Genomic DNA, 27,935 nt, shown 5'->3' with positions numbered 1-27,935 from the left:
TTTTTTTTTCAAGTGATATCTAGACGGACAGTGTCCTGTTATGAGACCGATGTATATTACGAGATATTTTTTATTCATATTCATGAGTTGAGCGAATTTTTGTTTGGAGGGGATGATAAACATTTTGGACTGACGCATATCGTGTGCTTTACCCAGTTCAACTGAATCAACTTTTTCTCCAATTGTGTGAATTCCATATTAAGTGTGCTTTTCGAGACTCCGCAGAATGGTTCTGGGCCTATGAAATGCCCGTCCGAACCTCGTCTTGCTAAAAGGTCTGCTATTTCATTACCATCTATTCCTCGGTGACCCGGGACCCACTACAAATGTACCCGGTTTCTAGATGCTAATTGTTTCAAAGGTGTTCTACATTCCCAAACAAGCCTGGACTGGCATGTTGGCGATTTTAATGCATTCAAGTGTAACGAACCTAATCTCTACTTAAATTCACATCCTCATCCACGCCCATACATTTCTTCTGAGTTTATAATCCAAACGTACATGTATCCCCGCCTAGCAACAAGGCTGGCGAGGCATCACTAAAGCCAGAGGTCCGTCTCTCCACTACTCTCATTTTAGAACAGACAAAAGAGAGAGAGAGAGTCAAGGAGGCTCTCACTAATTGATTAATTTCCCCAGGTAGTAACCTTGGCATTCCTGTCTTCGGTTGACTCGGACCCGCACACGTCGGCGACACCTCTCCTCGCCCTCACCCTTACCGATTCTATAATTCCCAGGAAAAGTGCGCAACTCTAATAAAGCACACCTCTTATTAAGTCCTCGGCCCTGGTTCCATATGCATTTGGACTAGGACGCAATCATGCCTGACGATAGCACACAAGGGCATCAATTTATGAAGGGAGGTCAGGGATAAGCAAGTCCGGTAGCAATTGCGCTTCGGACTATGACGTCACCGTTCGGTGTTTGGGGCAGGTCAAGGCCAAGAGGTTCAAGCGGGAAAAAGACCTCTCGCCTGGGGATGATACCCGGGGAATAGGTAACGAGACCTCCATGTTACTCATCTTCTGGGAAACTAAAAAGTTGCTGGTACTCCTGGGCTCCTAATACACCAAATCTACACATAAGGTCCCAAGCGACATCTAAGTACAGCGCCCAGGGTCCAAAGGTGAAAAACAACAATGGAAATTTCCACTAACTTGATCGTGGGAAAAGTCCAAAGATCACTAAGTAGTGGAAATTTCCGATACCTTTGGAATGTCCACGCGCTCGCGGTTTTTGACCGGAACCAAGGTCACTTCCCCTCCAATTATTGAGAGAACCGATATTTTAGTACAAAGGAGTGGGGATGGAATTCTAATCTCGACCTTAGTATAAATAGTGATCAAAAGGACTCCATCATTAGTTATTCAGTTTATTCAGTGAGCGGGTACACAGAAAAAAAAGTTGAATTTTGGAATGTTGAAAATTTGGTAGGTTGAATATTACCTCTTTTTTTGAGTAATATTACATAAAAAATGTGTAAAAATGTGAACCTGATGAATATTCATCAAAAACTGATGAAAATTCATCATTTTTTGGGGTAAAATTAATCATTTTTTTGGACACAAAATCTGTCACCATTTCCTGATGAATATTACCATCATTTTTTTTCTGTGTAAATCAAGTAGGCTAGTTCTGATCCTTGAATTGTGGAAACAGTAGATCCTTGAAATTGTAAAGCAGGAGTTGTGCTCTGTTCGTTGAATTATACAAGAAGAGATCTGATCGTCAATTCGTAAAACGACAATTGTGCATCAATAAAGTAAAAGAGGAAAGTTGAGTGTGTAAAGTGAAGTGTGCTAAAGTATAATCTCACACCCAAACGACCCTCGGAACGAAGGTCCTGGCTAGAACCAGTATCTACACAAGGCAGCTTGACTTTCTGAGAAGATACATATTTTTGCAAATCTGTAATTTCGTTTAAAACAGATTGCTGTACATTAGGGTGCCCAGAATATGGGACTTTTTCTCAAAACCTCGCTCCACAAGCTGAATATTGTTCCTTGACCTATTTTAAGACTCTGGTCCAAATATGAGAAAAATCGGTCACCAATTACCCATTGATACTCGGAGGTGAAGTTTGTATGGAAAAAATCTAAAAAATGTATGGAAAACCCAAATTTCTTACGGTTTGGTCTGCACGATGCGCTACTTCCATCCAAATATTCCCAAAAGTAAGATTCTTATTGAAAATTTAATGCTCTACAACTTTGTAGAACATACCAAAGCTGTAAAACTCGATCCTGGAAAGTTATGAAACGAATGGCTTGATCAGTTGTCAAGGAGGGCTAACTCATTCCATTTTTTCAGGGCAGAGACCATTTATTAAAAGGTAGTCGTAGACCTGAGCTACTAACTACTCATCACCTCAGGGTCGGCATTACTACTAAGCGATTCAAGAGAGATTTGGAAAGGAAATAAAAATCAAGAACCACACTTTTCTTATTTGAATCGTGTATTTTGTATTTCGTGTAAAAAGTGTGTGTGTGTTTTTAGTGTAGCACTTCGGGGACAAACGTACCGTTTTACCAGCAGCAGCTTCTTCGGGGTTAAACGCCTTCGGCGTTCTCCTTGCGTTGGCCGGTCACAGGAGCGTCCTCGACTGTGCCGCCGGAAGTCCCGTGGGGGGGGGGGGGTCGTTGCAGCCGAATAACGGTTGACGGCTGTTGTTGTTGCTGCGCTGGAAACCGCGAGGCAAGGTCGAGCGGGCGTTGCCGATCCTTCCTGCGGCAGGCGTCTTCCCTCGTTGTCGTAATCGGCGGACCTGGCTTCCACCAATCCGGTCGCGCCGAGAGGGGGAATCTCCTTTGCGTTTATGGCGCCGCGCGCCAGAGATTGTCGTGGTCCTTGACGGGAAACGTAGCCAACGGCACTCTGCACTTACAGGGCTAGGTTGACCAAACCCGTACGGGGTCGAGTTCCGGAGCGGGAGAATAACTTCCGCGGCACTTCCTCCAGAAGGCCTAGACGTGTCCAGCACAAAGTTGCGGTACTGGCACCTGGATCCTCGACTACACCGCACGGACGCCTGATAATAAAAGAGGCCGATTCTTGTCGTCGGCGTCGGAGGTAAACAACCTCCTCATTTTGGGAGGGAAAACCCCCATTTTCTTTTCCTCCCACTTTCCGTGCAGTCCTGACCTAGCGCTGTCAGGATCTGCGTGTTTGCAGCGGTACGGATAACCCTTCATTGCTTGTGTCGTGTGATGTTGTATGTACGGAAATAAAATGAAAAGTGAAGGTTCGTTCAAGAACTGTGACCAACGGTTACAGTTATTAGCAGTTTAAAAAAGTAATTTTTGTATGATTTTTTTTTTTTCGCCAGCTTTAGGCTCGGATATCAATGGGTTAATCTCATCCAATTTCGCTTAAAATTTTCACAGATGACCCAAAAAACCGTTTTCCGCGTGTGGAGCAGGTAATTTTTTCTGGGCACCCTACTGTACATCCACGTTAGCGTATATTTCCGCTAAAAATACTGTTGTCCATTGTCCTATAGGTATTGAAATATTCAGTCCAGGACCAGTTATTCCAGCACCCGTTTTTTTCCATTTTAGATCCATCGGTATAAAATATGATCGATCCTGGAGGAATAAATATAAAAATTTAACATAGTTCAAAATCAAAAATTGTTTTTTGGCAGGAATTTATGAAAAAGGTTCCAAAACTGGTATCCAACGCAAAGATAGAGCTTTGGCGTCTTCGACAAAATTTGTGGAAATTTTCTGCCCTACAACTTTGCCCAAGACGCCAAAGCTCTATCTCTTAACTGTCAAAGTCTGTGGAAATTTTCTGCCCTACAACTTTGCCCAAGACGCCAAAGCTCTATCTCTTAACTGTCAAAAGTAAGACATTCCAAAGTTTGCAGTAGGCCGAAAATGCGAAAATACTTACTGCAAAAATGCGAACTTAATTGATTTAAATACTTACTTAAATCAATTAAGTTCGTAAAAACAGCCTTTTAAACAGCGTTGCGATCCTCACGCGCTCACGCGCTCCTGAGCGCTCACTTTTCGCTCATTCGTGAGGATGAGCGCTGCGCGAGCTAGCTCACGTTTGCCCGCGCTCACGTTTGCTCCGATTTTTTCAGCTCGCGTTTGCCCCACGCTTGCGCTCGCGCTCATTTTTCGCTCACGGAGCGCTCACTTTGGAAGTATCGCGAATTGAACCGTTTTTCGTTTTTGAGAAAGTTTTTGTTTTTCAATACTAGTTAATTTTTTTGCTTAAGGCGCAGCATGTCAGAGGAAACATCACTTAGGAACTTTTTTTATATATATTGAATAGCATATTTTAATTAACTATGTTTTTGAATAATAAATTGGATTCGCAAGGGTCAAATCATATTGGAGACCTACAGTCAGAGTTGAAAATATAAGTATTTTCGAATTAATTGACCTTACCTTAATAATAGTTAAGGTAAGCAGAGACAATTGCCAGGGGAAGGGTATGAGCGCGTAAACAAAAATGACTGAAAACCTTATAAAACCTTACAAAACAATGAATTAATTCAAGAAGATTTTTACTGTGGTAAGTTCGATTCAATGTTATGTGCTTGGTTGATTAAAATATATCCTAAACAGTTTGTTGACTACCTTTCCAGCGTGCGGGTCAGAATGAGCAACAATCAAAAAACGTCATTCCGTTTGATAAATTGTTCAATGCTTCGAAACGGCTGATCATTTTTTATAAAGTTAATCTTTCTCATTCTAGAAAATAGGGTAAAATTGTTGAAACAGTTCCTTTTTTCACAAAAAAAACTTCCAAATTGCTAGTTTATGAAATAACCAATTTGAGAAAAAAATAATATAAATTGTCATTGTTTTGTTTTACCACATAAAGGGTGGCTCCTCTTCCCCCTTGTAAATTATTTTTAACACTTCCGCTACCAATCCTTTGAAAATTTTAAATTACAGATTCAATAAATGATTTTTTGAGTATTCGGATCAATTTAGAGAATGTAAATTGTTCGAAAATAAGGGATGATTACAACTTTAATAAAGCTTACTGCTGGTTTTTTTTTTAAAGGTACATTGACACAAATTTTATTTTTTACTTTTTTTAGAGATTTTAAAACCGCTTTGAGTCCGGATTCAAAAAACTTAAAATAACCATAATTTGTCAGTTAATTCAATTTTTTGTACATATCAGTGCATCTCTTCACGTCAATGATTTTTTACATAAAGAATGAGTTAGCTCTTTGATAGTTCACTCAAGAGTGAATCATTTTGCCCCTTGGCTAATTCTGAAGTTAAAATAGAACTTATATTTCGATTCGCCGACTAAATCCATTTCATTGCTTACTTTTGTTTGTTTGACCACTTTCTTGTTTGTTTTTGCTGCCTGTGCTGAGATAGTTCTAGAAACTTCGTTTCAAACAGGTAGATGCTTCAACAGGGAAAAACAACTACCTACTTTGGCTCACCAGCTCACGTGAGTGCAAAACGCTCCGGTGAGCGTGAGCGAGCACGAGCTACCTGATAAAAACTCACGCTCCAGCTGGAGCGAGCACTCCTTCCGTGAGCGCTCGCTCATTCGCAACCCTGCTTTTAAACCACTGTGATGTGGCTTCCATGTTCTCGTTGATTGTGTTGCTAGTTTGAGTTTTGTGCTCACCTCCGCAGGTTGCACAACGACACTCCATGAAACAGTTCCTTCCATCATGCCCAAACTGCATGCAAGAACACCAAGATCTGGTGCGCCGTGGTGGGGTTTTCGTGTCACTCTAGGACCCAAACCGAGCTGTTTATTGTCACACCATAGCAACTGTACCGAAAGCACCTTGGCACACCACCGGTGCACCCAAACTACACAGAATGTTTCATCCTAGGAAACCGGAAGCGATATTGTTTTGATTGAGGTTTGTCAATCTTCGGGGTGGCCTAGTGGGGGTCTAGCTCATTTCCCCGAATGACATTTCCCCGAATGCCATTTCCCCGCAAATCATTTCCCCTAATTGGTCACATCCCTGAATACCACTTCCCCTAATCAGCCACATCCCCGAATGCCATTTCCCCGAATATCATTTCCCCTAATCGGCTATATCCCCGAATGCCATTTCCCCTAATCGGCCATTTCCCCAAATGCCATTTCCCCGAAATGACACTTACGCCAATTGCCGTTTATTTAAATTTAAAATTACTCGAATTTGCATATCCCCAAATCATCATTTTCGCTAAAGAGCAATTCTCTACGAAATCGGTCTTTTTTCTTCAATTTTAATTTTTGTATTTTTTAATCCGACTGAAACTTTTTTGGTGCCTTCGGTATGCCCAAAGAAGCCATTTTGCATCATTAGTTTGTCCATATAATTTTCCATACAAATTTGGCAGCTGTCCATACAAAAATGATGTATGAAAATTCAAAATCTGTATCTTTTAAAGGAATTTTTGATCGATTTGGTGTCTTCGGCAAAGTTGTAGGTATGGATACGGACTACACTGGAAAAAATAATACACGGTAAAAAAATTTGGTAATTTTTTATTTAACTTTGTCACTAAAACTTGATTTACAAAAAACACTATTTTTATTTTTTTATTTTTTGATATGTTTTAGAGGACATAAAATGCCAACTTTTCAGAAATTTCCAGGTTGTGCAAAAAATCTTTGACCGAGTTATGAATTTTTTAATCAATACTGATTTTTTCAAAAAATCGAAATTTTGCTCGTAAAAATTTTTCAACTTCATTTTCCGATGTAAAATCAAATTTGCAATAAAAAAGTACTTTAGTGAAATTTTGATAAAGTGCACCGTTTTCAAGTTATAGCCATATTTAGTAGTCGCAGTTTTTCATTTTTTTAAATTAGTGCACATGTTTGCCCACTTTTGAAAAAAATATTTTTGAAAAGCTGAGAAAATTCTCTATATTTTTCTTATTCGGACTTTGTTGATACGACCTTTAGTTGCTGAGATATTGCAATGCAAAGGTTTAAAAACAGGAAAACTGATGTTTTCTAAGTTTCACCCAAACAACCCACCATTTTTTATCGTCAATATCTCAGTAATTAATGGTCCGATTTTCAATGTTAATATATGAAACAATTGTGAAATTTTCCGATCTTTTCGAAAAAAATATTTTCGGAATTTTCAAATCAAGACTAACATTTTAAAAAGGCGTAATATTGAATGTTTGGCCTTTTTGAAATGTTAGTCTTGATTTGAAAATTTTGAAAATATTGTTTTCGAAAAGATCGGAAAATTTCACAAATGTTTCATATATTAACATTGAAAATCGGACCATTAGTTGCTAAGTAATTGAAGATAGAAAATGGTGGGTTGTTTGGGTGAAACTTAGAAAACATAAATTTTCCTGTTTTAAAACCTTTGCATTGCAATATCTCAGCAACTAAAGGTCGTATCAACAAAGTCCGAAGAAGCAAAATATAGAGAATTTTCTCAGCTTTTCAAAAATATTTTTTTCAAAAGTGTGCAAACATGTGCACTAATTTAAAAAAATGAAAAACTGCAACTATTTTCAAAAAAGTCACTTAAATATGGCTTTAACTTGAAAACGGTGCACTTTATCAAAATTTCATTAAAGTACTTTTTTATTGCAAATTTGATTTTACATCGAAAAATGAAGTTGAAAAATTTTTACGACAAAAATTTCGATTTTTTGAAAAATCAGTATTGATTAAAAAATTAATAACTCGGTCAAAGATTTTTTGCACAACCTGGAAATTTCTGAAAAGTTGGCATTTTATGTCCTCTAAAACATATCAAAAAATAAAAAAAAATAAAAATTGTGTTTTTTTGTAAATCAAGTTTTAGTGACAAAAAGTTAAATAAAAAAATTACCAAATTTTTTTTACCGTGTATTATTTTTTTCCAGTGTAGTCCGTATCCATACCTACAACTTTGCCGAAGACACCAAATCGATCAAAAAATTCCTTTAAAAGATACAGATTTTTGAATTTTCATACATCATTTTTGTATGGACAGCTGCCAAATTTGTATGGAAAATTATATGGACAAACTAATGATGCAAAATGGCTTCTTTGGGCATACCGAAGGCACCAAAAAAGTTTCAGTCGGATTAAAAAATACGAAAAAAATCGAATGACCGAAATCCTAGAGAACTGCTCTAAAGCCTTTTTCCATGACTAACAGTTATTTTCTTTCTCAATTTTAACGAACAAACAGCTTTTTCGGGTATGCTGATGATCTCGCTGTTGATTAAATGTTGTAAATTGGGTAGTAAAGCCCTTTGTCAATTTTTATGAACAACGGTAAGAAACACGATTGAAAACCATTTCTGATAACTTTTTTTTATTCATTTTTATGCAAAAAAAAGTTTTTGACAAGACAACATTTTTTCGATGGATCAACTATGCCCCCCCCCCCCCTGGATCGAGCTGTCAAGTAGGAGCTTTTCTGCCAAGAAGGGCCGTGAAGTGAATTTTTAGAAATTGAATTATAAATCCCTTTTAAATCCTTTTCGGTCGTTCAAAGGGTCATTGTACTTTGTAAAGCTTATTTTTCTTGTGAACAATAATATCACAAATTTAAGCTTAACTTTAGGACCCAATTACTAGATTTTTTGTTGTTCAATTAACATTTGTATTCAACCGCATGATTAGATGTTGTTTTTGAGAAATTTGCAAGGAATTTTTTTTTCGAATTTTGTTCAAGAACGCAAAAATCGAACAAATAGGTACATAAGGCTGGTACAAATTTTTGTTGATTATACTGCTTCACGTCAAGGTGCACTGTACGATTACGTTCCCAAGTCACGATGATGTTGAAAATTGTCCGAACTGCTTTCAGCTCAGACGGCGTTGTCGATCCTTTCTCGAGAAGAAACAGGTACAGTTTATCACGACACTTGATGTCCTTGTTGTGTCTGTTATTTTTGTCATTTTTCTTTATAGGAGGTGGACAATACACTATGGTTTATTGGGTGGCCAATAGGGTGGTCCAAATCCGGGCTTTTTGGGGCTACCCCCTGAAATCAAAGATTGACCCATCACGAGGCTAAATTCCAAATTTGAGCTCATTCTGACCACGGGAACCCCTCCCTCCAATCGCTTAAAGTTTGTATGGGAAAAATCGTCAAAATGTATGGAGAAAAGCAACTGTTTTACTTTTAGACTTGTGGAAGGCGCCATAATCATCCGATTCTTACCATTTCTCAAATGTAGAACCTTCATTAAACAAGTTTTCCAAAGACACCATATTTTTAGGAATTTTTCCCGCTAAGTTATTAGCGCCCAAAACTGACCATTTTTGCGCGGCCAGCTGTAAGGGGCTACCTAACAACGATGTTTATTTCCAATTCGTACACGCACGTGCTCTCTCTCAGGTTCAAACTCTCTCACGAGCTTGCTCGCCTGCCTGCCTGTCTGTTTGCCTACAAGCCACTATCGGCCATCCCCATACAAACAGGCGGCCAAATTATTTTTTTGCTTTTTAAATGTTTTTTCATACAAATTTGAGTAATTGTATGGTATTGAAATGGTATACGTCTATTTTTATGACTTTTCATGTTTTTCAATAGTTGATTGTTTATAATAAATAGTCTACTTTTCATACATTTGCAAGTAAAACAGAATTGCGTATATATTGTATTGCGAGTTTATATTATTAAATTATGGATAAGCCAATACATCCCCACTTTAAGAACATAACCCCTCCCCCCTCTTTCTTTCACCAACTTGAGAACCCCCCTACCCTTACGGGCATAAATTGCGAAAATTTTAATTGTTAAATCAAATAACAGAAAAATTAATTTTATTCAAAATATTAATTATGAAGTAAAACGATAAAATACAAAACATATTCATACTAATCGAGCCAGTTCGTTTCGCGGTGCCTGTCCGTCGGGACGCATTTTTTTTTCGCGTTCCGTTTTCGTCGATCGTCGTCGGTGTGTATTTCGGGTGAGTTCGTGCGTGTGTGTGTGAAGGTGCGGCTAGCTCTGGTTGTCACGATGACAGCAGAGCTGAGCCAGTTCGTTTCGCGGTGCCTGTCCGTCGGGACGCATTTTTTTTTCGCGTTCCGTTTTCGTCCGTCGTCGTCGGTGTGTATTTCGGGTGAGTTCGTGCGTGTGTGTGTGTGTGAAGGTGCGGCTAGCTCTGGTTGTCACGATGACAGCAGAGCTGAGCCAGTTCGTTTCGCGGTGCCTGTCCGTCGGGACGCATTTTTTTTTCGCGTTCCGTTTTCGTCGATCGTCGTCGGTGTGTATTTCGGGTGAGTTCGTGCGTGTGTGTGTGAAGGTGCGGCTAGCTCTGGTTGTCATGATGACAGCAGAGCTGAGCCAGTTCGTTTCGCGGTGCCTGTCCGTCGGGACACATTTTTTTTTCGCGTTCCGTTTTCGTCCGTCGTCGTCGGTGTGTATTTCGGGTGAGTTCGTGCGTGTGTGTGTGTGTGAAGGTGCGGCTAGCTCTGGTTGTCACGATGACAGCAGAGCTGAGCCAGTTCGTTTCGCGGTGCCTGTCTGTCGGGACGCATTTTTTTTCGCGTTCCGTTTTCGTCGATCGTCGTCGGTGTGTATTTCGGGTGAGTTCGTGCGTGTGTGTGTGAAGGTGCGGCTAGCTCTGGTTGTCACGATGACAGCAGAGCTGAGCCAGTTCGTTTCGCGGTGCCTGTCCGTCGGGACGCATTTTTTTTCGCGTTCCGTTTTCGTCGATCGTCGTCGGTGTGTATTTCGGGTGAGTTCGTGCGTGTGTGTGTGAAGGTGCGGCTAGCTCTGGTTGTCACGATGACAGCAGAGCTGAGCCAGTTCGTTTCGCGGTGCCTGTCCGTCGGGACGCATTTTTTTTCGCGTTCCGTTTTCGTCCGTCGTCGTCGGTGTGTATTTCGGGTGAGTTCGTGCGTGTGTGTGTGTGTGAAGGTGCGGCTAGCTCTGGTTGTCACGATGACAGCAGAGCTGAGCCAGTTCGTTTCGCGGTGCCTGTCCGTCGGGACGCATTTTTTTTCGCGTTCCGTTTTCGTCGATCGTCGTCGGTGTGTATTTCGGGTGAGTTCGTGCGTGTGTGTGTGAAGGTGCGGCTAGCTCTGGTTGTCATGATAACAGCAGAGCTGAGCCAGTTCATTTCGAGGTGCCTGTCCGTCGGGACGCATTTTTTTCGCGTTCCGTTTTCGTCCATCGTCGTCGGTGTGTTTTTCTCGTTAGTCATGTATTTGATACACATCACAGTCGGATTTCTTTGTTCTATGATTTGCAATTATTTCACGGGAAGATTCTTTTTAAATTGCGTCAGCAAAATACAAATTATCATTCAATTCGACCATTCGTTTCCCGCGAATCACGGCGACAAATATTGTTTCAACGCGATTGTTCAAGTCCTTCAGATAACATCATAACTCTTCAGTCATTAATTGGTCGCTCATCTTATAATAATTTAAAAGTATAAATAGTCTCAGGGCAACTCTACGTAAATATGTTACGCTGAGTTTAATATTTCACTTTTTAATCACACATAATTTTGATTCTATCTTTCCACAGCCGGCTGTCTAAGATTGAATCATTTATGTTAAACTCAACACCAAATAACCGGGAACGGTCTCATCCGCATCATCCGATTGTTTGCCTTGAGAATACATAATACATCACCCTATTCAACAAAATTCATTGATTATTGGGCCACATCATCATCCTCTATGATGAATCCTGGCCATTACCCTTCCCCACTAACAAAATCCCAAGTAGAAGTAGTTTTCCGGCACACGCGGGGTGTGGATATCGTATAGAACCCACCCTTGGTAGCAGCCTGTGCTAACTAACATTCCCGTCCCATCCCCTCGAGATCTACAAACTGACATGGCGGGCGCCGTTGGTGGCCAACGACTGTTTCCTATTCGCACCGGCTCTAGTTTTGATGATCGTGATGTTTTATCTTTTCAGCGCATTCATGCATGCTGTTGATAAGGAAACATCATTTGATCGTTGAAGCGTGTGACCAGTTGTGCTGATGGGATATTACGGTCCTGTTCAGCAACGGAGAAGGACAACCATGGGTGGTCTCTCATGCTCATGCTCATGCTCATGCTCAAAATACAAAACATATTCATACTAATCCTAATGTTCTTGTTCATAAAAATTCATTTGATTATAGAGTTTCTGACGGCTTCGGTATGTTAAAGGTACTTTTATGACGTTTTGTACTAGCCAACATAGAACTTAAATGTGGATCAGTTTCATGGATTGATCGCAGAAATTCATCATGCTAAGTCAATATTTTGCATAATACTTTTTTCGCTGTCAAACTAAGATTCTCCATTCTCCAGTTTCGCTTGAGAAACTTCGGTACGAATACCTTATTTTAACTAAGGTACTCAATTTTAAATGTAGGCAACAGAAATTCCAATAAAGTCATTTCGAACTTCTTGAAACCAGGTATTGATTTTTGAAGCGACGATGCCCACGAAGTAGGTAGCAAAGCAAGTGAAATAGACGGGCGCATATGTAGATTGCAGCAAATTTTGATAAAACGTAAATGTTTAAAATGGCATATCTCCGAAAACGCAAAAAATCGCAGGCTGGAAATTTCAGCAATGTTAGATTATGATCCAATTTTTCAAGTGATCTTAGTTTCATGTTTAGCATCGGTTAGCAAAAAAAAGTACTCGAAAGTACACAAAACAAAATTTTCTCAAAAAAAAAATGCTCCAGTTATTCGATGAAAACTTCAGTTTTTGGTTTGGAAACAACATTTTCCAACGATGTATAATTGTCCTAATAAAATATTTAAAATGGCTGAGCTATGTTAAAATTAAACAATCAGCCTTTTTCACGAAAAACGCTAGTTTTTTACTCCATCTTTTGACTTTCAGCTTGCGTATCTCCGGAATGAACAAACTTAGAGCTTTGAAAATTTGGATTTTTCTTAGTTAGAATGTTTACTTCCGAGAAAAAAAATACCAGAAAATATTTGGAGAAGGTCACTTTTTTGAAACTTGGCCACCTAATGTACCATAGTGGCAAGTGCGCGCGCTCTGTCTCTGCTTGGACTTTTGTCGTCGTCGTTGTTTTCGTTTGCCGTCCGATGCGCTGCGTTCTTTCCATGTTTATTATAATTTTCAACTAAAATAGCAGGTTTGATTTAAGATACACCTCTTTCTGCACAATCGTTAACGACCTTCAGATCTTTCAGTTGCTGCCTTCCCTTAAGATACTCTTCGTTGTTTTCGCACTCATTTGGATTCAGTTTTTAAAAATCTGAAGAAATTCCCGTTATCTAAAAAAAACTCCATGGTATTTCTTGTAACAAAAGCAGATAAATTAATTAATTAATAATTTTTTTTTTAATTTTGACATAATCTAAGAATTTATATGCTAAATATATCTCAAAACAAACCTGCTATTTTAGTTGAAAATTATTAAAAAACATGTCAAGAACGCAGCGCAGCAGATAGCAAACGAAAACGACGACGACGACAAAAGTCCAAGCAGAGAAACAGCGCGCGCTTGTTGGTAAGCAGGCAGGCAGGCAAGCAAACTCGTGAGAGAGTTTGAACCTGAGAGAGAGCACGTGCGTGTACGAATTGGAAATAAACATCGTTGTTAGGTAGCCCCTTACAGCTGGCCGCGCAAAAATGGTCAGTTTTGGGCGCTAATAACTTCGCGGGAAAAAAATCCTAAAAATATGGTGTCTTTGGAAAACTTGTTTAATGAAGGTTCTACATTTGAGAAATGGTAAGAATCGGATAATTATGGCGCTTTTCACAGGTCAAAAAGTAAAACAGAGTTCCCGTGGTCAGAATGAGCTCAAATTTGGAATTTAGCCTAGTGATGGGACAATCTTTGATTTCAGGGGGTAGCCCCAAAAAAGTCCGCCTTATTTACACTCAACCCCCGGTGGTTGGTCACTTTTTCGTTTGACACTTTTTTAGTTTGTACCCCGTTGGTTGGTCAAAGCCAAACTTAAAAGAGATGAACTGTCACTTTTTACACGGCGCTCACGCGTACTATCAAAACAAACGTTTGGTAGTGTGTGTGAACTCCGTGTAAAAGGGGTGTCAAACTAAAACGTGACCCCGTTCGTTTGACAACAGTTGGTGTCAAACCTTCGGGGTTTGAGTGTATACGCAGTTCTGTTGTACTTGCAAATGTATGAAAAGACTATTTATTATAAACAATCAACTATTGAAAAGTCATAAAAATCGACCTTTACAATTTTTAAACCATACAATTACCCAAATTTGTAGGAAAAAACATTTAAATGGCCCATAGTGCAATAGCCCCTTGAGCTGTGTCTGGTATTATTCAAGCGGTGGAAAATCCGCCGCGGTGAACGTGGCTCCTGCTGGAGTCTGTTTATCCTTCTTCCATGCTGGCGGCTTCGGCGTGGACGCCTGCTGCCTCGACTGGATGAACTGCGCACGTTTGGGACAGCTGCGGTCCAGACCCTCGTGAGATCCAGAGCAGTTGACACACTTCTTGGCTTCCGTTTCTTCTGCTTTGCACTTTTCCGTGCTGTGGGCACCCCCACAGCTGCTGCACCTGGGCTTGAGATGGCAGTTACTGGTTCCGTGACCGAACTGCAAGCAGTTCTTGCACTGAGTCACGTGCGGTTCTTTGTTCCGGTAGGCCACCCACCGGACGACGACTGGTCCCACTTTCTTTACCTTGCTACTCAACTCCTTCAGACTGGTGTGCCCCTTGGGGAAGGGCACGATGAAAGGCGTCTCATCGATGGCGGGAAGCTGCTGCTTCCGCCCGATGGCGTGTACTGCCAAGACGTCCAGCTGATGTTCCGTCTTGAGCAGCTCCTTGACGTAATCCGGTTCCGCGTTCGGGAGACCTCGCATTACTACCCGGTGCGGTCTCGCACTGCGCTTTCCGTGCGTGTAGAACTGCACCTTGTTCTTCTTCAAGTGGGCTTGCACCGAGTCGAAGTCGTCGCTCGAGAAGCACGTAATTTTGGTGCCGTACCGCGTCAGTTTGTGTTCCGGCTGGACATCACATGTCAACATCACCTCGCAAGGCGGGCGAAGCTCGTTTCTTTCACCACCAGCGGCGGCTGCTTCTTTTCCCCGGCCGACTTGCCGGGTGCTGGTACCACGGGGGTGGTTTTTTCTGCTGCTGGGTTCGCATTGTTGTTGTTGTTGCTCTTCTCCGCTAGCGGGCTGAACTTGTTGTTGCTGAACAGTTTCTCCACTTCCTGGCCATTGCCGTCGTTGATCTCCTCATTAGCCTTCCTGCGCCGAACCTTGACCACGGGACGAAATACGCCCCCGTCCTCTCCTTCTCCTTCGGAGTCTTCCACCTCCATGCCCGTCGCCGCCTGCGTTTTGGGTTGGAACCCGTCCGGTTTCTCCCACACACTTTTTTTCAAGGCCGCGTTCCAGTAGAACGGCCTTCCATCCTCAGCCCTATGTTCCGTCCACTCACTCTCTACCGTCGCGGCCGCCGCCATGGCCGTCGGCGAAAGTTAAAAAAAAACACCGTCAAAAACGCGCTCAAAGGACGCACGTCTGCTCTGGGCAAGCTGTCAAACTGGAATGAGGGCGAGTGTTTATGTTAGCCATTTGCAAAACGGCAGGACAATCGATGGATGAACGAAGGAGACCTGCAATGAAAATCGCCTTGGCAACGTCACGCCTTACTGTAAGAAGTTCGAGATTAAGCACTTTACAGATTTTGTAACGCTGTGCGTACTTTACGAACGTCCGTTGCACCGACTCCAAGCGTGCGTTCTGGTAGAAGGGCTTCCCTTCAAGGGAGCCCAAACAGTACAACAACACTTCAAAGTTGAGCGAACCAACGGACAATAAAGAGCCGTAGCCTAGTCGTTACAGTTTAGCAACGGCAATACGGTGGTTAGCTTGTCGAAATCCGCTGATGTAGATGGCATCGATCTATTTCCGTTGCTGCATGGTTCGAAGAATGAAGGACGAGTAAGAGACCAAGTTGGAGTTGGTGGAACGTTTCGTCATGGAGCCGTGTTGTTCCTGAGCGACATGGTCACGACAGATGAACTTGATGAAATCCAGTACGATAACTTCGAACAGCTTGCTAACTGCGCTGAGGACAGCAATTCCACGATAGTGCCAGACATCACGTTTGGGGCCCTTCTTGTGAACTGGGAACACATAGGACTTCTTCCAGCAACATTGAAAAATTCCAGTAGCAAGCGAGGTGTTGAAGAGTTGAGCCAGTGGTTCAGCGAGTGCATCGCAACACTTTTTGAGCACAAATGTGGGGAAGCCGTCTGGACCGCAACTCAAAGGTCACAAATATGATTTCAATTCAAATATGCTTAGAGAACTCCAAAAATTAGTTTCCAAACATTGATTGATTTATTAAGTTCAGAAACCATGCCAGTATCCAGGCTATTGTACTGAATGGTTTTTTTTTAAGATTGTTGAAAGGATTTATTGATGTTTATATTCAAATTCAGTGTTCGACTCAGAATTGCTGAAAAGCTTCGAACGATTGTAGCAGCGATGAAAAAAAGTGCAGGAGTCGATAACATTTCGAAACGTGTGTTGGAGGACGCTATGGATGTTGTAGGATGTAAGCTGCTCGATTTTATCAACAGTTCATTGAACCTGTGTGTTTTCCCTCAAGAGTGGAAGAAATCTGTGGTGGTGCCGATTCCGAAGGTACCGAACTCGACACCTGCAGAAGACCGGAGACCAATAAACATGCTGCCAATCTACAAGAACGTTTTGGAGACGGTTGTAAGTAGAGGTGGGCAAAAAAAGAGCGAGCCGCTCAAAGAACCGGTTCACTGAAAAGAGCGAACGAACCTTGGCTCACAAAAAAAGAACCGCGGTTCTTTTTTAATTTCCGGTCTTTTGAAAGAACCGTTTCAAGATGGCATGATTTTTGATATAAATATAATTTATTGAATTTTCAAAAAAAAAAATAGTATTAAATTTGTTTTTTAGAATTGGAAATGCAATTTCAAAAATGTCAATGCATATAAAAATTAATCCCAAAAGTAAATGATTTGTTAAAATCTTACCAAAAATGTACTTAATACTGAATACTGCATATTTTATCGATTCAATCAGAATGTAGAAAAAGTTCACAGAATATTTTCTCCAAATAAAATATTCCCATATTGTTTTGGTCACCGAGAACTGATGTTAATTTAATTTAGTCGGTCTTTATCGGTGAAAGTTGACGCAAATTTTAGAAGAAAGATAATGCAATTTTTTAGGTGGATAGGTCGACTAAGAGTCATAGAAGAAGATATAAAGGACGGAAAACTAAGTCAGCGAAGGGCCATTTGAGGAAGTATGTGTGTGTGATCAAGTCTTTTAGCCTTCTAATTTGGCTCTGTACAAGTACTGAGCGAAACACACAGTAAATGTACAGAGACATCCATATGACTCCCGGACGGCCAAAAGAAATGATCGCACAAGCCTATACATACAACCGGCACGTTACTTTGGTTCTACCGATGACATTTATGCGTTCGAATATTTCTGGGATGTGTCTTGAGCCTTGCTCTGGTAGCTTAGTATTCAAGACAAAGCCGTACTGCATTACCGGCGTACAACCGTACCCCGGTTGTATGTATAGGCGGTGTGCGATCATTTCTTTTGGCCGTCCGGGAGTCATATGGATGACGCTGCAGGAATAAGTTGTCTCTGTACATTTACTGTGTGTTTCGCTCAGTACTTGTACAGAGCCAAAATAGAAGGCTAAAAGACTTGATCACACACACATACTTCCTCAAATGGCCCTTCGCTGACTTAGTTTTCCGTCCTTTATATCTCCTTCTATGACTCTTAGTCGACCTATTGACCTAAAAAATTTCATTATTTTTCTTCTAAAATTTGCGTCAACTTTCACCGATAAAGACCGATTAAATTAAATTAACAAATAAAATATTAGCATTATTTCAATTCATGTAGATACAATTTTAAAATTACAAGCAATTTTTCCGGCATCTTAGATTTAAGTTTGGATGCCATTCTATTACTCGAATGTTTAAGTTCGAGTAGAAATCTTGACATGAAGACCACCAAGACCTATGGTTTTCAAGGGCATCTTCTCGTTTTCAGTTTAATTTTTTTTATCAAATAATTTATAAAAGTCCAATGTGAAATATTTTATGAAATCACACGATTCTTAAAAAAACCTTTTCATCCAAATTTTGAAAAAGAGCGAAAGATCCGTTCAAAAGAGCGGCTCTTTTTAATGAGCGAACGAAAATGAGCGGCTCCTAAAAAAGAGCGATTTTGCCCACCTCTAGTTGTAAGGGAGCAGCTGGTGGAGTACGTTGATCGGGCCGGATTACTTATCGAGGAACAATCAGGATTCAGAAAGCAGCACTCTTGTGAGTCAGCCCTTAACCTGTTGATGTTGAAGTGGAAGCAGTCTATCGAGAAAAATAAATTTATCCTGACGGTGTTTGTTGACTTGAAACGTGCTTTTGAAACTATTGATCGGCGGAAGTTGTTGGAAGTGTTGCGGCGAAACAGGATTAAAGGGGACGTTTGGAGGTGGTTTAAAAGCTATCTGGAGTACCGAACCCAAGTTACACGGTATAGCAACGCAGTATCAGAAGCAGAAGCAGTAGAGTTGGGTGTTCCACAAGGAAGCGTGCTGGGACCACTGCTGTTTATCCTATACATAAATAACCTGACTAAAGCACTTAGGCGGGCACGTGATAATCTGTTTGACACCGTGATATATGTTGCTGGAGACAAACTGGACGAGTGCTACGAAATCATGAATAACGAGCTGGCAGTGCTCGCGAATTGGCTGAAAAGGAAGAAACTGAAACTGAACGTCTGCAAAACAAAATACATGGTGGTGACAACAAGGAGGAGTGAAAGTAACTGCACAATATCTGTCGACGGTGAATTGGCTGAGCGGGTTAATGCCATCAAGTATCTTGGTGTAATGTTGGACGAGAAGCTCTACACGGTGTATTTGTTCGAGACCTCAATGATAAAAAAATCAGTATGTCTGGTATTTGGCACCGTGAAAGTTGGGCTCTTTCCCGACATTTTGCGGGGTGTACCGAAATATTTCGTCGGGGGGTCTAGAGTAACTTTTATTTTGAAGATTATTTTTCGATTTTATGGGATATTTGTTCAAAAAAAATCACCGGAAATCGGTGCGTTCATGTTGGTATCACTCAAATTTCTTATGAATATGCCTTGGAGACTCTAACCAATTATATTTGACCAATATTTGACTTCCACTAAAAAAGTATCGAACCAAATTTTCCAGATTTCTAGCATTCTTTAAAATTACCTCAAAATCCAAGCTGGAAACCCCGAAACAACCGAAAGTAAATCTATTCTTTGTAAAATTTGTCATAAAAATACAGCAACACGTTGCCCGGATACGAATTTGAGCATTAAACAATGCAAAACATGGATTATTTAATTAATAAGCTGTTTATTACCCAATAGGCTCAGAAAATTATTTTTTCAATCCTCTGTTACAATACACCATTACATTTTTAAACATTTTAGAATCAATCACATTGTGGAGAACAGTTTTCTGAACAAGTTCCATAAAAAAGTATCAGTTTTGGTTCAATATAACCAGAGATATGCCCCATTTCCTGAAATAAATAGTGTCTTTCTCCAAAATGTCTTAATTTAATTACCTTTCGCATGATGGGCACTGCCTACTAAGATATTTTTTTGGATGATAATATTTTTTGAAACATAAAAATTATAAAAAGTTTTGACGAAATTCATAAAAATTATTCTATAGCATTCATTAAAAAAAACTGAGTAGGCAGTGCCTATCATGTGAAAGGTAATTAAATTAAGAAATTTTGGAGAAATGCACTATTTATTTCAGGAAATTGGGCATATCTCCGCTTATATTGAACACCGATTTTTTGTGATTTTTTTGAACAAATATCCCATTAAATCGAAAAATAATCTTCAAAAAAAAAAACTACTCTAGACCCCCCGACGAAATATTTCGGTATACCCCGCAAAATGTCGGGAAAGAGCCCTTCTTTCACGGTGCCAAATATCAGACATACCGAATTTTTTATCATTAGCTTGTTCTAAAAAACACACCGTGATATATTTTGCGGAACACGTGGACTACACTATTCGGAAAGCTGCTCGGAAGTTGGGTGTCCTGTGCAGAATCAACCGCTACCTATCGTTTGACAACAAGATTATGGTCTACAAAACGCTGATTGCGCCACACTTTGACTACTGCGCTTCAATCAGGTTTCTTGCTACGAACCAGCAACGAAAGAGGATGCAGATCGTACAGAGTAAAGCTATGAGGTATGAGGATGATACTTAGATGTGACAGATTGACACCAAGAATTTTAATGCTCGAATCTCTGCAGTGGATGTCGATTAGGCAACGTGTGGAGTATAGTACATTAGTGTTTATTTTTAAAGTTATTAACGGATTGGCACCACAATACTTGACAAAAACTGTACAGTACGGAAGAGACGTTCATCGACATTTTACGAGGCAAGCAGGAGATATCAGATTGCTGAATTTTAAGAAATCGTGCACACAGAACTCGCAATTCTACAGAGGATACAATTTGTTCAACAGTCAACGAGGGAAACAACTAATCTTCGTGAGTTCAAGAAACTGTGTAAACCTTTCGTAAGGCAGAGGCCTTTGGAATGAAGTGGCATCCCATAGGTGTGGCTGTGAAGGAGAGCATGTCATGACGGTCGGCTTCTCTATATCGCCCAAGTAACCATCCAGCACTAGCAAAAAGTCAGAAATCGGCAACAGATTGGCATTCCATTGCTAATTAGTCATGCAATAGCATTTACCGTGTTTATCTCGGTTTTCATTATCCTCGTAAGTATTTACAAAGTATTTTTCATATAAGGTACTAAAGAATAATTAATACTTTACAGCTAACACGAACGAGAGCAATTCCACCTTCTTGGAAGACCGCAACAATGAGCCGCAGGAATAAATGGCGTTTAGTTTTGTCCTGCTGGTCTCCCACCGAACTAAACGGGCGGCGTACAATTCATTGGCTCTCGTCAAGCCAGTTCAAGGCTTTCGGAATTGTATGTAGTAATTATATTAAATATTATGAATAAAAGACAACAAATTTAATCTTTCGAACAAGATCGCAAACTGTTTTCTTCTATGCCCTTTCCAACGGGGAGAAACAGTAAACCCAAGAAGTTGTTTGGCATTTTTCTGGCTCAAATTGACTTTATATGTAACTACAAAAACTAGCTTGGAATTCAACCTCCTATTTAGGTAAGAAGGCACGGGCACAGGAATCAACAGCGACGACAACTTCTATGATCTGGCATCACATCCCCAACCATTCAACTTCAACCAAAAAAATCGACTTCGCAATTTCGGTCAGCTGAGTCGGTAATGTAGATAATAGGCAAACCAAAAATAGAATGGCGAGAAGAGAAATGCAGAGAGAAGAGAGTGGAAGCAATATTTTTGCTTCTCTCATTTTTTTTGACATTTTCTGCAGGGGTGGACACCAACAGTAGGGGCCAGCACTAAACCGGCCGAGTAAAGTCCAAACTCGGTCATTGTTCAGCACTAAAGTAGCTGTTAGGGCTGATCTCAAAACTTCTTAGCTTTTACTCGTAGCTGTAAAAGCGCTGTCAGTGCTGAACAGTGACCATGTTTTAGTGCTGGATGGTTACTTGGGCGGTTCTCGTCCTAATGAGGATGTCACTGGGCCGCATATAAAACAGTCCAAAGAAGCGCGAATCTGGGCGCGGTAAACCCCTATGTGCTTATATGTGTGTGGAACAGGAAATGATTCCAGTACCCAAAGAGGATGTGAGCAATCTGGTGAAATGAAAAAGACTCTTGAAAGTATGAGCGCCTTGAGATGACAAATGAGAGAGACGGATGGGCAGAAGTAGAGTTAGATTTAGGGCACTCTCAAATACGGACAATTGAATTATCGAAAGATATCTGCTTGTAATTCTTCCATGCTATTAATCTTCTCATTGAAAAGTGCCGGCGACAAAATTGGGCGAAAAGTTCACCGCCCGGAGATCGCGAGTTGGCGCGAGCGAATGAACACCACGAAAAAAGATTCGGGGGTGCATTGGGGTTAAATGATCATTTCGTCATTCGGTTTAATTAAAAAATAATTATTTTTTCGTAAATATCGCTACTTTGATGCGATGTAATTCATTTTTACAGTAAATTAGGCATTGTTACATCAAATTTGACCTTTCAAACGCACTAGAATGGCCAAATTTTAAAACATCAATGTTTGCCAATTTGACCGTTTTACCCCAATTCCCCTTGTAGAACAAAAGAAAAGTTCATCCGCGGTCTGTCAGCAGCGCGCTGTTTTGTTTGCTGGATCAACATTTGGAAATGTCGAACGTTGAAGGAAATCGCTCAAAAATGGAAATTAATCGATTTCAAATGTTATGGCCGCAAATGAAAGGTAAGGGTGGCTAATTTTTGATTCCGATCTGTAAAACTAGTTCTGGCGAGGGTTCTGGGCACTGCGGCAATCGATTTTACCGGCGGGTTGCTTCCGGTTGCATTTGATTTGAGGAGAAGGTTTTTCAATCCACCAGGGGCTTATTCGGGGGCAACAGTTTCGGTCATCCGGAACTTCCGGTAAGTTTCATATTTGCAGTGTTTAGCATGAAAAACAAACTTAGACCAATCTTTCAAGTGTGCGCTCTTTTTGAGGAAGGGGCGCATCCGAAGAAGAGCGCAACTCGGGGGAGCGTTATTTCGGGGTTTGGGCGCAAATCGAAGGAGCGTTATTGCGGGGTTTTGGCGTAAAATGGGATTTTCTTTTTTAATTTTATTTACAATTAAACGAAACATTTATATAAGGGGTCATCCACAAAACACTGATAATGGGCCATCCTCAAATCTGGGTGTCCAAGAACTCCCGGATGTCATGGCCTAGATAGCTACCTGATCAACGGAGGTCTATATGGGTGAATTAACCATCGGTATAGCTTCAGATAGCTTTTGTGAACCACGATGGATACCCTTCGCCATGTTGGATTATTATGGGTCCTCCAGGAACTCCCGGGAGTTATGACCTGATGATTTACCTGACTTCCGAGAGTTCCTGGGAAACCCATAACAATCAAGCATGGTGCAAAGTGTCTATCATGGTCCACTGAAGCTTCTTGAAGCGATACCGATGGTTGATATACCCATATAGTTTCGCGTTGATCAGGTAGATCATCAGGTCATCACTTCCTAGAATTCTTGGATGATCGATAACAACGTACCCCAGAGTATCTATCGTTGTTCACTGAAGCTACCTGAAGCCACACCGATGATCAATTCACCCATATAGACAACAGGGTCCTAAAGCCCTGAGTCAATTGTTATGTTCAACGGTAAAAAAAAGATTAAAACCCATTTTTGATCATTTTTTTTTTCATTTAAATGCAAAAAATAGGACGGGACAACATTTTTTGATGAATCAACTAAGGTCCACTTAGAACGAGCTGTGATTTTTTTTTAAATTGATTTAAAATCGATTTTAAATCCTTCTCGGTCGTACAAAGTGTCATTGTACTCAGAAAAAGACCTTCGGCTTATTGAACCGTGCCTTTGCCGTATAGGCCACCATGGTTCGGTGACTAAGTGGTGGTCATTTGTCCATATAAGCCACTCAATTGGATGAACTCGTCAATGAACGAATGAACTCGCGAGAGGTCTTTACTCACGCAAAATAGTACTTTCCTCACGTTTATTTTCGGGAGGACTTTCCCCTCGTTCTTTAACTTTGGGTGCATATAGACCCCCGTTGATTAGGTAGATCATCAGCATGGCTTTCTACCTAAGGTACTCGCGAGTGTGGAGTAGTGCGGTTGTCAAAATCGTTATCTCTGACTCTCTCACTCCACTGCCACTGACATTGTTTATGTTTTGCTTTTCCTGGCACGGTCCATTGTTCGTTTGTTATTGTTTTGGTTTTAGTGGCACGGAGTCATGCACTCACACTAATGCAAAGCAAGATCGTGAGTACCTATGATATACAGCCTTGGATCATCAGGTCATAACTCCCGGGAGTTCCTGGAGGACCCATAATAATCCAACATGGTTCTTAGAAGACTTATAACAATCCAACGTACCCCACACACAAAGAAAAATTACTCTAAATTTAAAAAGATCGTTCGTTGGATTAAAAGTTCGCGTTGGTGAATATTCGTAGAAAGTTCAAACTTTTCAATTTAAAAGTTGGAAAGTTTTTGATACTACCATGCATTTATGGAACAAAATCGTTGTATTGGTAAAAATATTTTACTTTTAATTGGAAAAGAAACCTTTTATGGCAAGAATACACAACATTTAGCACTACAGGGATAATTTCAGAAAAATGTGCTTGGTTTTTTACATTTATTTAAGGGTGCACAGCAACGAAGGAAGTTGTTGTCTTCTTATTCCAAAATTGTCAAACTTACGGACCCAATCCTGCAATAACGGAATTGTAAAACTAATCAAACTTTGTTGTAAATTACTTTATGGACACTACTTTAGGGGAAGAATAAAAAACTATTTCGATAGTTCTCGTACTTTTGAAAATACTAAAATATCTGTAACAAAAATCTTGGTGCAAAAGCTCTGGTTGATGTGCACCGTTAAAAAAAAATTAAACAGTATGTTAGAAAAACACTTTTTTTTTTGTATTTAACGATTCTCATCTAGCTTCTGCTTCATACGGTACGCCACCGGTCACTTCCGAATACCCCAGGCTGGACGGTTCCGGATGGAGGCTTCGACGCGCGACAGCAGTGTAACACGATGGTCACGTTTCCGGCCTCAATCAGGACAGTCTTGGAGGAGTTGGCCATTGATACGGGAAGGGTGGTCGACGTTTCCCGGCTGGAAAATAAAGTGCCTGAACGGGGAGTTCCCGATCCTGGAAGCGCATCCGGAACATAGAGTTGATGAGGCCCTCGGAACGGAGTTCGATTTTGAGCACGTAATCCTACTTCGAGAATGACACAGATTTTTTTGGCTCACTGTCCAGATTCATTCGGCTGAAGCTGCGCCGTCGAGACGTGAGTGTTTGTAGGCGGGAAGTTGCTAAAAGAGATGGAAAGTAAGTGAAGTTGGCTAGCCACTGCACACATTCTCAATACTCACCGGTGCTGTAAACCGCCGGCACCGAGTGCAACATCTGCGCTGACCACTTCCGATTATGTAGCTTTTCGTCGTCCTCCTCTTCATCGGAGGCCCATCGTGAAAATAAACTTTCGCGTACTTGTCCAAAAACCGGAAATTAATCTCACGCGAATTGACCTTCAACCACCAATCCCGGGCCACCACCACCCAATACAACCGGTGCGAATCCACATTCCTACCTCTCATCCTACAAAAACAAACAAAATCAATCAAAAACCCCACAAAACACCCAAGTTTCCTTCTTACGCATTCCGGCCGTGGAACAGCTGCAGTTCCTGCAGGAAACTGGCCTTGTCCTTTTCGAGCACTCGACCTCGTCCCGCTCCTGCACCACCCTCCTTCGAAGGCGTTCCGCTGCTGCTGTTTGGCTCACGAAGGTTTCCGCGTCCGAGTCCTGGCTGCTGCCGCGGTCGGCTTTGCTTTGCGTCCTAGACTCACCAGCACCACCGGACCCACCAAAGTGTTTGTTTACATTTGCGACTTAGGCGTACACGGTTACACGAGAACGTCAAAATGAAAGAAATTTTACAGTCGAATTAAAAGTAAAAACTTTTAAATCAGTGAGCAATGAGATTTTCAAAAACTGTAGCAGTAAAAGTTTTCATTTTCAAAACAAGAAAAAAACTTTTAATGTAGCAAATTTTAACAACTTTTTAATTCAAAAGTGAGTTACTTTTGTCATTACCGTAATATTTTTTTGTGTGCAGTGTCTCCATCGTTGTTCACTGAAGCTACACTCAAACCCCGATGGTTTGACACAAACTGTTGTCAGACGAACGGGGTCACTTTTTAGTTTGACACCCCTTTTACACGGAGTTCACGCACACTACCAAACGTGTGTTTTGATAGTGTGCGTGAGCGCCGTGTAAAAAAGTGACAGTTCGTCACTTTTTAGTTTGACTTTGACCAACCAACGGGGTACAAACTAAAAAAGTGTCCAACGAAAAAGTGACCAACCATCGGGGTTTGAGTGTATACCGATGGTTAATTCACCCATAAAGACCTCCGTCGAGACCTCCGTTGATCAGGTAGCTTTCTAGGCCATGACATCCGGGAGTTTTTGGATACCCAGATTTGAGGATGGTCCATTATCAGTGTTTTGTGGATGACCCCTTATATAAATGTTTCGTTTAATTGTAAATAAAATTAAAAAAGAAAATCTCATTTTCCGCCAAAACCCTGCAATAACGCTCCTTCGGTTTGCGCTTAAACCCCGAAATAACGCTCCCCCGAGTTGCGCTCTTCTTCGGTTTGCGCCCCCTCCTCAAAAAGAGCGCACATTTGAAAGATTGGTCTAAGTTTGTTTTTCATGCTAAACACTGCAAATATGAAACTTACCGGAAGTTCCGGATGACCGAAACTGTTGCCCCCGAATAAGCCCCTGGTGGATTGAAAAACCTTCTCCTCAAATCAAATGCAACCGGAAGCAACCCGCCGGTAAAATCGATTGCCGCAATGCCCAGAACCCTCGCCAGAACTAGTTTTACAGATCGGAATCAAAAATTAGCCACCCTTACCTTTCATTTGCGGCCATAACATTTGAAATCGATTAATTTCCATTTTTGAGCGATTTCCTTCAACGTTCGACATTTCCAAATGTTGATCCAGCAAACAAAACAGCGCGCTGCTGACAGACCGCGGATGAACTTTTCTTTTGTTCTACAAGGGGAATTGGGGTAAAACGGTCAAATTGGCAAACATTGATGTTTTAAAATTTGGCCATTCTAGTGCGTTTGAAAGGTCAAATTTGATGTAACAATGCCTAATTTACTGTAAAAATGAATTACATCGCATCAAAGTAGCGATATTTACGAAAAAATAATTATTTTTTAATTAAACCGAATGACGAAATGATCACTTAACCCCAATGCACCCCCGAATCTTTTTTCGTGGTGTTATTTCGCTCGCGCCAACTCGCGATCTCCGGGCGGTGAACTTTTCGCCCAATTTTGTCGCCGGCATCTTTCAATGAGAAGATTAATACAAAGATGTGTATGGGTAAGAGGTGGGCCATCCAAGGAAAAAAAAGAATTTCATATTTTGACTATTCTGAGTTAAATAGTAACATAAAACAACTTTAAACTTGGATGCTGGAGTTGGATGCTAGGAAGCGGTTTTCGGAACCTTCCACCCCAGTGTATGAACTGACTACCTTTGGATTGCGAGTCCAACCGCCGCCAGCGATTCCACCGGAGTAGGCTTGGTTTGGTGTGTTGTTTGTACTTATGGTATGGAGATGACTCCTACACCTGGAATGACTTAACGGCCTAACAACCAAGGCCGGGACCGACATTTTACTTCCTCATCCGATGGAAGGTTGGAGCAGATGGGAATCGAACCCAGAATCATCCGGTTACAAAGCGGACAGCGTAACCATTCGGCCACGCACTGCCACCGAGCTAAGCCTTATTCCCGGTGAATGGTGGAAATGAGAGCGGCCGGCAATGGATGGCTTTCATGGTGCTGCCTGTCCTGTTCTGGTAGAATTGGTTTTAATTCCCTAAGCCACCTCGGTTGGACAATCATCATATAAGTTATAAAGATCCCATTATGAAAAGGGGGGAAGTTTCGAAATAAATAACGCCGACGCGTTGTGTTAGACTGTCCAAAACGTTCTGATTTTATTGTGATCGAAAAGTCCCCCAGAGCCTCACACACGAGGTACTGAGGTTTTGCTTGCAAAGCATTAATCGAGCTACTTGCTTTACTCGCGGCGAGGTAAACGAAGTTTAGCTTTGTTCGCAGTTTGGGTTACTGTTGCCGGCTGTGCTGACGATGTTGGTGGCGTCGATCAATTATGCGGAAAGCAATTTCCGTAACTGCTCCCTCACCAAGAAAGGATCGTCCCGATCCGTATCGACTGCACATAAATTTTCCATCGGAAAGAACTACCAAACAGGTCACTCAGCGAGTTTG

General features: G+C 41.1%; 1 protein-coding gene and 2 long non-coding RNA genes across 7 annotated transcripts in view; 1 reads left to right on the top strand and 2 right to left on the bottom strand.

Moving 5' to 3' along the window:
* Positions 1–27,935, bottom strand: part of LOC6047387 (probable ubiquitin carboxyl-terminal hydrolase FAF) — a 319,428-nt gene that overhangs the window by 164,498 nt on the left and 126,995 nt on the right. The gene's annotated exons all lie outside the window — the stretch shown is intronic.
* Positions 20,679–20,991, top strand: LOC119766603. The gene is made up of 2 exons (XR_005277002.1): positions 20,679–20,708; positions 20,768–20,991. It is a non-coding gene; the product is annotated as an uncharacterized LOC119766603 (long non-coding RNA).
* LOC119766602 lies at positions 24,844–25,486 on the bottom strand. Its single transcript, XR_005277001.1, has 3 exons — positions 25,266–25,486; positions 24,981–25,206; positions 24,844–24,920 (listed from the first exon to the last, which is right to left on the bottom strand). It is a non-coding gene; the product is annotated as an uncharacterized LOC119766602 (long non-coding RNA).

This window comes from Culex quinquefasciatus, chromosome 2 (assembly GCF_015732765.1).
Source record: "Culex quinquefasciatus strain JHB chromosome 2, VPISU_Cqui_1.0_pri_paternal, whole genome shotgun sequence".
NCBI lineage: Eukaryota > Metazoa > Arthropoda > Insecta > Diptera > Culicidae > Culex > Culex quinquefasciatus.
Note: the sequence above shows the minus strand (reverse complement) of the source record. Positions and strands in the feature narration are given on the sequence as shown.